Source organism: Osmerus mordax, chromosome 10, assembly GCF_038355195.1.
Source record: "Osmerus mordax isolate fOsmMor3 chromosome 10, fOsmMor3.pri, whole genome shotgun sequence".
NCBI classification, from domain to species: domain Eukaryota; kingdom Metazoa; phylum Chordata; class Actinopteri; order Osmeriformes; family Osmeridae; genus Osmerus; species Osmerus mordax.
In genome coordinates this window covers 1,373,351-1,384,350 of record NC_090059.1, presented here as the reverse complement: position 1 = coordinate 1,384,350, position 11,000 = coordinate 1,373,351, and the positions used below count along the sequence as shown (strand labels likewise).

The window sequence follows — 11,000 nt, the reverse complement described above, 5'->3', positions numbered from 1 at the left end:
GGACTATTTGACCATGCAGCACTTGTAAAGGTGTGACGTGTGTGTGAAAGGTGTGTGTGCAGGGCCGGTTGCCCTTCCCAGGCTTCTCCTATCTCACCGGGCAGTGGACACCCATAACTCCTCCTTCAGGGTAAACTTCAGAAACGGATGCAGTAGTTTGCCTTGTGGGTGTACTTTGTCATATATTGACTAGCCCATTCCTACCAAATAATAATATTAGGACAATAATTGTAACACCAGTATTAGTGTTATCAATATGATTATATTTTCATATAGGTCAAAGAGAGAAATTAGTCTTTGGCTGATACAGACAGGACGGCACTACAGTGACGAACTAGACGCGAACTAGACTAAACGCAACACACAGCCACTTGTAATTGAAGAAAAAGGAAATATAATAGCAGCACATGTGTTTGGGTGAAAGTGTTAGGCAATCTGTAAGCTGATATAATCATATGGCCTGGGGGTAGAACCAGTTTTTGTGTCTACTAGCACAGGGATTTTCAAATCAAATAGTATTAATATAGCCTGCCATCTATAACCAGCCTAAACCCTTAGCAAGACCATGAGAATGTCCCAGAGAAAAAAATAAAGAAATCTTGGGAAGAGCAATCCAGTGAGGGATCCCCTCCTCCCCTTTCCATATGACCAAATGCATAAAAAAGATTGTGAAAATGGTTTATACCTCTTTGGAACCATTTTTGAAAGAATAATGATTTGTTGTGTAAAACTGGGTGTCACCTTGACCCCCCCCCTCTCATATGCTAAAATCTGGAGTTGCATTGCTAGCCATTTGTTGATGAGTAAGGATCAAGATGTGGTCTGATTGGTTGTTCTTGTGTTTAAAGTAGTGCCGTCAGTTAAACGCGTTATTAGGTATGTTCGACATCGACTGCATGAAACGACCGGCGAGAGATGCCGCTTGCAGTCGGGGAGGGGTTAACAACGCCTCCTTAAAGGTCGGACATTCCTGCTTCTTGTGGTTTGGTGCGTTGACGTCAGTCATGGCCGATCAAGCGCTGTTTTCTGACTTTACTTTATTTAGAATTAAACGTAGTCTTTCCGTTAGTGAAGAGGCGGACTAAAACCCTTTCTTCAACAAATTTTTTATTCAATTAAACTGTTTGGTCCGGATTTGAGCATCGGCGAAACTGAAGGTGTCAGAATAAATACAAAACACGCGTCAAAGTTGTCGTGTGTGATTCTGGCCAATTATCAAATAGCTGCGTCGTCATTAGAACCCATGCAGTTGCTCTTGAGAAAATGCGCTCGGCTACACAGCCGGCAGTTCTCGAATTGATCTCACGGTACTTTGATGGCTACGTCAGAGTGACCTAGCCTCGGCGCCGTCTCAAGTCGGACAAAAAGTCTAACCAGAATTCTGTGTTTCAAGTCAGCCGCTTGTAGCCGGCTGCGGCGCTGCATGAAGTCAGTCCATGTCGAACGCAAGTACCTATTAATGGCATTAACGCAAACCCATTTTAACAGCGTCAATTTTTCTATCGTGAGATTAACGTTCTTTTGGCCTAGCAAACTTTGTAGTTTTTTTCACATGCTGTTGCAACAACTACTGACGTTAGAAAAACTACAACACCACACCAGATCTAGCTAGACCGGAAACAAAACAACAGGCAAGCCGCACACACTTGTTTGGGCTTGCGAGCCGGCTAAAGAGTAGTAGGCTACGTTACGTTTTGAGTGGATGGCGAGCGCGAGACGCCGAAATGGATGCCAATAAGATTCTGAATGGAAAGTTTACTTTAAAAAATTTGCCAAATGGTTTCATTGACAAGACCAAAGGGATCTGTGTGTTTTGTCGTTGTGAACTGAGCTATCATCGCAGCACGTCCAGTCTGAAATAGCACTTGATGGCCAAGCACACAGCTGATGCTAATTCTCCGCCCCCTCGTCAAAGCCAGGTGATTGCATTGTTGTTTAAAAAAAAAAAAAAAAAAGCAATCAGATCCACTTTTCCATTTTGATAAGAGCATTAAAATGAGAAAGAATTATGGGACAAAAAGAAATCAAGGGACATTTAGAATAGATAAAAGTGAACTATGACATTAATGCAATTAAATATTTTAATCGTTTGACAGCACTAGTTTAAAGGTAATTATGAAGCATTGTTCTGTGGATTCTTCATCTCCTGAGCTCTGTCCTACTCCTTCTCCTTCCTCACCTCTTGCTTCTTCGCTGATTTACAATAATCATGGTAGAGTAGGTAGGAGGTAACCTATATTTTGTAACATATTTCCCTTTTAATTGATTTAATTCATTTGCAATGTTATTAAATGTATATTTTAATTTAACCTTACTCTTGACCATTCTTGCTCTGATTTAACACAGTCAAATAACTGTAATTATTTATTTATTTAAATCAGGCACCTGGCCCATATTAACATATACAGACACATACACAAAAGGAGAATACATAACAGCTAAATAATTTACCGAACATACGTGTCACCTAAACTAAACTTGCCCCCCCCCCAAAAAAGGAACATTTAAAAAAAAAAGCTACCTCTTGAAGGCCATTTTTACATAGTGCCTCCAGAAGGAGTTACGATTGTAAGAATCTGAGTGGGCAAGTGTCTGGATGATGGCATTATTGGAACAGAGTAGTTGAGAGACAAATGCATGTGTCAGTTTGCGGCGTCTAGTGTCAAAGGTATCAAGCCTGCTACTGGCAAATATGGTACTGGTGCTGGTCTGTCTACTGACAGCAAGCAACATTTTAAAGGTGCTACATATACTTTTGAGATAGCGCCCACACTGTAGTGAAATTTTTTTTGAGAGCAGTACATTGATGAGCAGTAAGCCGAGAACAAAATTATCTTCACTTCTGTAGTGCTGTAGCAAAACCAGCGAAGGAGTGAATTCGCTCTGGAATAAAAACCTCTGATGTGGCTTTGAATGGCTGAGTCGTCAGAGAGGTTGGGCGTGATACAGTAGCCCAGATAGTTGGCGGACGAAACATACTTTAAAGTGGAACCGTACAGCATCAGAGGTGGAGGCAGGTTGTTCATACAGAAGCGGCGACATGGGAGAGCACATGGTTTTCTTTTCATTAAACAGGATGTCGATATCTGCTCCTGAGAGCTCGCATACATGGAGTAACTTCTGCAGGGCTTTAGCGGATGGACAAATAAGGCAGATGTCGTCCGCATACATAAGGTGGTTAACCACGGTGGGACCCACACAACCAACAACCAACCCCGGGCCTTGACAACTCTACACTCAAATAAGAAACATACATTAAACAAAATCGGTGAGAGTAGGCTGCCTTGCGGCAGTCCATTAATGGGTTCTTCTTTTCTCTCCTCGATCCTCTTTACCACCTGGGAAAGGGGGCATCTTCCATTCCTCACCATCCTCTTCATGGTATGCAAGAAACTTTCAAATTTAAAGCCACTGCAGTTGTCCAACCCATCAAACAAAACGGCATCTGCAGTTATGTGGAGCATTGTGTGCGTATTGTACACAAGAAACGTTTTGCCATAAAGCTCCCGTCCTCTCACAACAAAGTACTGCAGTAGTTGTTGAGCGTATTGTGAATACTGCTTGAGAGTCGTAGAGCTCACTAAAATGCACATCGCCACACTGAAGGACAAGAAGTGGAGGTACAGGTCATCCCTCAGGATTCCCCTCAACACCACCTTACCGGTGTACAGCATAAACTGCCGGAATTCCGTGGCTTTCCACCTTTCCAGCTCTTCAAGACCTAGTGGTTTGCGGGAGAAGATGGAGGGAATTTCAGGTTTAAGGTGAAGAAGCCTGCTGCTCACCTCCTGTATTTGTGTCACAGACATTCTACAACCTTTCTCTCCTCTGCTCCAGATGAGGAGAAGCTTTTTCATGACACCCAAGCATGCCTGATGCATGTAGTCAATGGGGAAAGCTTTTACCATGTCGATAGGCAAGTTGAGCAGGGGAGTGTTGCCATGATGGTGCTCTTCTTGGGTTTGATGTCTGAATGCTTCGTCTGTTCGCAGGGTGAGTTCTTCTGTTTCCTGATATGTAACTCTGTTAAACCACTGTCCTTTCTGAGTGCATTTATCACAGCCGTAATAACCTGAGCACAGCTTTGTGTTACGGACCAAGGCTTTTGCTGGAGCATCGCACACAATGCAAAGAACATTAACTTTAAATGTTTTCTCTCTGTGTTGCAGGCCACTAGATAGTAGATCATTGAGGTCTGCCACCATGTCATCTAAAAAATGCAGGTCGTTTGGCCGCTTGTTTCCGCACGTCAGTGTGATTGGGAAAACAGTGATGGGCTTGAGGTGAACAGAACATAGGACAGGCCACATAGCTTTCCCTGAGCTCTTGAACAGCGGCAATCCATCAATGTTGAAGGACAGATTAACTGTGTCGTAGTCAGACAGCTGTTCAAATGGGTATTTCTTCAGGGTGTCTAGCAATGTATCACGCAATGGATAATTCAGATACTCAATTCCAGACTTCTGTGTTGTATTTACCTGCCTTGGTGTTTTTAGCAGGGTACGAGCGGAGGATGGGAGATCCGAGTGGCCATGATTCTGAAGAATCTTCAACAACTGATCAACGGCATTGTTCTTCACCTGACAGTGAGTGGCCCAGGTTGCCAGATCTGATGCAAGTGATGTACTTTCTATGTTGTTTTCTTGGTCGGATTCCTCATCATTACTTTCCCCAAGGTCAGTGGGTACCTCCCCATCATCCTCAAACGCTACCTCCCTGTCGTCTTCATAGGCTACTCCCCTATCATCCTCCAAGGCTACCTCCATGTCATCCTGCAAGTATTCCTCCAACTCTAATGATGCTGTAATCATGGACTGTGGGGATGACATGTTTTCAGTGTCGTCCACGTGGTTGTCCATGTGGCTGTCATCAATCAGATGCTCTGTGTCTATCTTTTTGAGCACACGTTTAGCTGATCTCCAGGATCGGAGGTATTGCCTTGATCTTTCTTGCTTCCCATAACTCATTCTGTTGAGAAATGTATTTAACAACAATTGTTGTGTTTTAGATTGTATCACACTTTGGGCCGCAAAGATTAACTTCTTATTTCACTGGTTGCGCAATAAATGGAAACATAAATGTACATGAAACAAAATAGCTGGCTTGTATGGAAGCAAATCGTTACCAAAATTCAAATGCAAATGCATTTCCAGAAATGCATTTGCATTTTAAGAATGTGGCTGCATTATTTGACTCATAAATGAAATTAGTAATCAATCATCCTATTTGCATTTTAATTTTCTTCTTCAAGAGTGCTCAATCTTTCACTTAATTAAAATGAAAAAGAAATAGACATTTGAGAATTAATTTTCAAAACATGCCCCAGCAAATAGATACTAAAATTCAATTTGAAATGTAAAATTTGAAAATTCATTTGAAAATTCATTTGAAAATTCATTTGAAAATGAAAATGCATTTCTGCAAATGCATTTGAATTTGAATTGTGGTCACGATTTTACAGCCACGTTCTTAAAATGAAAATGCATTTCTGGAAATGCATTTGAATTTTAATTGTGGTCACGATTTTACAGCCACGTTCTTAAAATGAAAATGCATTTCTGGAAATGCATTTGAATTTGAATTGTGGTCACGATTTTACAGCCACGTTCTTGAAAATGAAAATGCATTTCTGGAAATGCATTTTCTGGGTTAGGGTTATGCATTTTCATTTTAAGAACGTGGCTGTAAAATCGTGACCACAATTCAAATGCATTTGCAGAAATGCAAAATGAACGAAAAAGCATTCTGAGCGGCGCAGCAGAGTGACGTCAGTAGCCGCTCTTCTTCAGCTCCCTGCTGACCGAGCTATCCATCTTGTTCGGTAGGGGGCGGTGTGCACATCTGCATTGCATTACATTGCAAATGTGCCGGGAAATTGATTGAATTGCCGGGTCTTAAGAGCAGCGTTCCCCAACAGGTGCCCAGCGGTTGGGTCATTTCGTATCGGGCCACACAAAAAAGAATTAATAACATTATTTCCTTTTAATTGATTATCAGAGTCTGAAAGACGTTTTATTCTGAAAAATGACTTGATTCTCTCCTTCTCCGCGGGCCTTTTCCCCTGAGCAAAAAAGCTCTGCAAAGACATGTGTTTACTCATTTTTTAGCAAGTTTGTGGGCTTTATTGAACGGTATCATGCGCGTATCTTCCTCTTGACACATGACAAGTGATAGTTACCACTCAATGAAGCCCGTTTGAGACAACAACTCTATCGGTGTTTTGGATGAAGGCTATCCTGAGATCGCCACTAAAGCACTGAAAACCCTGCTTCCATTTCCAACATCAAGCGGGATTTTCTGCCGTGACAGCAATCAAACAAAATTATGGAATAGGCCTGAACTGGATATAAGGAACGCACTTCGGGTGTCACTGTCGTAGCTTATAGTCACACACAACAGTGGGAATGACACATCGAAAGCTAGCTAGTAACAATATAACGATGGAAAACCAGGCTAAGAAACTTAAAGATGGGTCAATTGAAAAACCGGCTGTTTATTTTACATAAAACTCCAAAAACTATTTTTCGCTCAAATCAGCTAAACTATTTTTCTCGCGCGCTCTGCGCGCTCGCATTAGGTGTGGAAGTCACTAACTAGGATCACATCAAACCCAGAATGTACATGCATTAGCAGCGCAGCTGTCCAGGGCTTATCTTTCCTCCCAGTCCGTCCTGCCGGTCCGTGAAAATATGTCTTACATGAAAGCGATCCGTGGCGCAAAAAAGGTTGGGGACCGCTGCTTTAGAGGACGCATCACAGACCATGGCGCTCCCTCAAATTGTGCAAACACTGTTAGAATTAGCTGAACAGGTAGAATCTAATAATATATCTGAGTCTGATGCCCGTGACCGAGTAGAACAAGTCATAGAGAGCTTGGCTGCATACTCTGCCGTCACAGATTTACACATTAGTAGTAGCTCTGCCACTGTTTTAGTCATTGTTTGACATCAAGTTGCTCAGTCTGTGATGCGTCCTCTAAAGACCCGGCAATTCAATCAATTTCCCGGCACATTTGCAATGTAATGCAATGCAGATGTGCACACCGCTCCCTACCGAACAAGGTGGGTAGCTCGGTCAGAAGGGAGCTGAAGAAGAGCGGCTACTGACGTCACTCTGCTGCGCCGCTCAGAATGCTTTTTCGTTCATTTAGCATTTCTGCAAATGCATTTGGATTTGAATTGTGGTCACGATTTTACAGCCACGTTCTTAAAATGAAAATGCATTTCTGGAAATGCATTTGAATTTGAATTGTGGTCACGATTTTGCAGCCACGTTCTTAAAATGAAAATGCATTTCTGGAAATGCATTTGAATTTGAATTGTGGTCACGATTTTGCAGCTACGTTCTTGAAAATGAAAATGCATTTCTGGAAATGCATTTGAATTTGAATTGTGGTCACGATTTTGCAGCCACGTTTTTAAAATGAAAATGCATTTCTGGAAATGCATTTTCTGGAAATGGAACTTTACATTTCAAATTGAATTTTGGTATCTATTTGCTGGGGCATGTTTTGAAAATTAAATCTCAAATGTCTATTTATTTTTCATTTTAATTAAGTGAAAGATTGAGCACTCTTGAAGAAGAAAATTAAAATGCAAATAGGATGATTGACTACTAATTTCATTTATGAGTCAAATAATGCAGCCATATTCTTAAAATGCAAATGCGAACTTGAACGAGGGGAATCATCCACAACACTCGGGAGAGGTAAGTTGTTTCATACAAAAGGATATGCTTGGTGTAGATTAATGGTGCCATTGTCACATAAATATTTGTTCATCAGGTATCATGATGTCGTGTATTTGAAGGTTACCGCCAGTAACGTAAGGCTGATCAGTACGTTAGCTCTAACGTTGACACCCAGCTCGCTAGCTCTAGCTTGTTCATTCGCTCGCGCAATTGCGTTTAGCCGTTAGCTCCGAGGTATAACTGTCACATTAGCATAGGGAACCTGACCTTACCAAATGGTTATAGTAAGAAAAATCAGATTAATAACTAAATCTTTCACATCCCCATCAACGCGTAAATACTTTACATTTACATGTACAACTACATACACAACTATAGCTAATACACACACAGTCTCACCTGATTGTTGGTCTTGGTCAGCTACCGTACCGTACAAACCTAGCTCTAGCTACTGTAGCTCTAACTGTAGCTACTGTAGCTCTAACTGTAGCTACTGTAGCTATCTATCTCTAACGCTAAAACTAATTTAACTACAATATACAGCAAAATATCTACAATAAATGACACTAAAAACACTAATCGAAAACGAAGGATTAAACTACATATAATATTAAACTATTCTTACGCTAAAAAATACAAAAAGCTAATCTATACACTAACGCCAATAACAACTATCAAAAACGATTAGGCTACTCTATATAAAAGATTAAATAACGACTGTAATAAAACTTATATAAATGCTAGCTAAACTCCAACTCTTATCTCTAGGTCTATACTGTACGTCTTGTTTTTCTGTAATCCACCAACAACTGCGAAGAATAACGTTAGCAGAATTTGAATGTTGCTGAACCATCCACGAGACGTTCCGACCATAGGCAGGTGCCGACCCGCAAGCTCAGTCTCTGGCTCTATTCAGCCAGCTTGATGTATTGCGCTTCTGTACCCAATGTAAATACAGACTTTTGTCCCATACGTGTTGTATAATCCAGTACTGTGTTAGTAGTACTGGGAACATGTTACAAACTTGTACAAGTATGTTTTCCACTCATGGACTGTTGATGTAACTGACATGCATTCTGTCAAAGTAACTTTGTGACCAATCATCTTTAATATATAGATGTTGATCTACTTGATACTACTGTAAAACGAATATTACCCTCATAGAACGTATCTTTGTCTCCAGTTTCAATTTCCCCGGTGTCCACATTTCTGAAGACGTCTCCTGGTCCCTTAAACCTCAGTGCAAGAAAGGTGAAACATTGGTAATGAAATGTGTTACACTTTAGTAGTTGTCTTAACTAAGACATTTATATTATAACATTACCCAAGAGATATATATTATAACATTACTTCCCATCATATGGCAATAGGATCACTAAGGAAGAGCTGCATCTCCTGAAATGTAACTCCAAGAACACTCACCTCTTGAGGCCATTTACCACTTTCAAAAAGTATACATTTGCATCTTATTCTACATTGAAAGTTTTGGTTTGCAATACAAAATTATGTTTTCTGACTCAAACCATCTGTGGCATGTGCGTGTCTGTCAATGATCACCTATGCCAGTCATTTTTCCCTCTGCCTCAGGAACGTCACACCAGACTGCCTACCGCTCCTGTTGTCCAACCACGCCACAACCTCGACAGTTCCACGTCTGCCATCCTCGCCTTTCCCTCATCAGCTGTCAGCAGTTTGTCCACAACCTTTAATACATTTACTTTTGCCAGTCCACTGATTGTAGCCAGAATACTGATTGTAGCCGAACATAGTGTAGTTGGGTTTGGTATGAACAAAAATACTGCTTCAATACTATAATGCTCCTCCAGATTTATTGACACAAAAGGACTCCGACATATTGATAATTGAGCTTCCAGCTTGAAGTTACTGTGAATACAAATAGACTAATCATACTCAATAAATGTAATTCTCAGAATAATAATACCATAATACGCCAGAGTAAAAAAATGAAACTGATGACACTGTTTTTAATCTGTGACTTGATAGGTAATATGGTTATGCTCAGTCTTACCCTTGATGGCACCAATGTTTTAGATGATAGGCTATTTCACAGTTATTTAAAGGTAATAATGCAGGCTATTATTCTTTTAAGCCATAATGTGCTTGTATATAGCTAGGCCTACTTATTAAAATCATACAACTGTTTTAAACATTGATCATTTTATTAATCTTCATTCTCCTTACAAAATATTTCAGAGGAATTGGGTTATATGTGTGTAATGTTGTGGTGACAAAGGTTTGTTCATCAAATTACGTCCTAGTTACGTATGGGCAACGTAACTGTATTAGCTATAGTTGCCAGGTGGTGACTTTGTGACCAACAGATAATTGGTCACAAAGTTACCATTGGGAGACGTAACCACAACGTCATGGATTGGTAAGATCTGGTTTAAAACTCCTGGTAATGAAATGACCGTCAAATGACGTAACCACAACGTCTCTAGCTGGTAAGTCAGAAACCGACCAAAAAGTACGAACATACAACGTTGCCGTTACGTCGTGTGTTACAGTGCGTGTCCCCTGCAGCGACGCGAATCGCTTGCCATCGCTCGCCTTCCCACAGTTCACCACGCTCAAGGGCGTTTCAAACAGATGAATGTAGAATTTAGTTCTCTAAAATCACTGTTGTAGTTCTCATGGCCAAGTGTGCAGACTTGGGGTTACGTAGTTGCAACATCGATCAAAATACAACTTGTATACAAAATACAAAACTGTTTTTCGTCCGGGCCCGCCCGCGGGACCGAAACACTGCCCCCTACTCCCCCTGTTACTACGCACTAAATGTTAATAAATATATTTTTTAGACTACTACACATGTTATACATCATTGGAAAGCTACGATTCTTGTGCTTGTAGATATGTAAACCATTTCAAGATCGAGTCACAACAACAAGTTTAGTCAACGTCTTTGTCCAGGCACCACTTTGGTGTTGTTTACAAAGCCAAACGTCTCTACTTACCCTCAAAGGTTCTGTGTCGTCCAGGGGGGTATTCGTCGTAGCTCGCTAAGCGGTTTAGCGAGCTAATTTTCAGGCTAAGATAAAAAACGCCCCTCTTTTTGGTTTGTGGAAGCAACTTTCGATAAATCACCATAGTAACATATCAATTAGCACTAACCTGCTCCAGAGCAGGCTAACGTAAGTGTAGCTGGATAACCACACCCCCGGAAAATAACATGGCAGCTCCCTTTTTGAGAGACCCAGTTGACCAAGGAGCTATATTTTAGTTCGATTAGCTTTCCATACCAATAGAGTTCTTCGCGATTGCCAAGATCCTTTATTTCACACGGATGA

At 40.9% G+C, this 11,000-nt stretch overlaps 1 long non-coding RNA gene across 2 annotated transcripts; it reads left to right on the top strand.

The window, feature by feature from the left end:
* The first annotated feature begins 3,495 nt into the window (after positions 1 to 3,495).
* LOC136950942 (uncharacterized) lies at positions 3,496 to 4,952 on the top strand. Of its 2 annotated transcripts, none has more exons than XR_010877525.1 (4): positions 3,496 to 3,993; positions 4,170 to 4,223; positions 4,500 to 4,586; positions 4,732 to 4,952. It is a non-coding gene; the product is annotated as an uncharacterized lncRNA (long non-coding RNA). The 2 variants fall into 2 exon arrangements; XR_010877526.1 differs by having other exon boundaries at positions 4,497 to 4,586.
* The last annotated feature ends 6,048 nt before the right edge of the window (positions 4,953 to 11,000 follow it).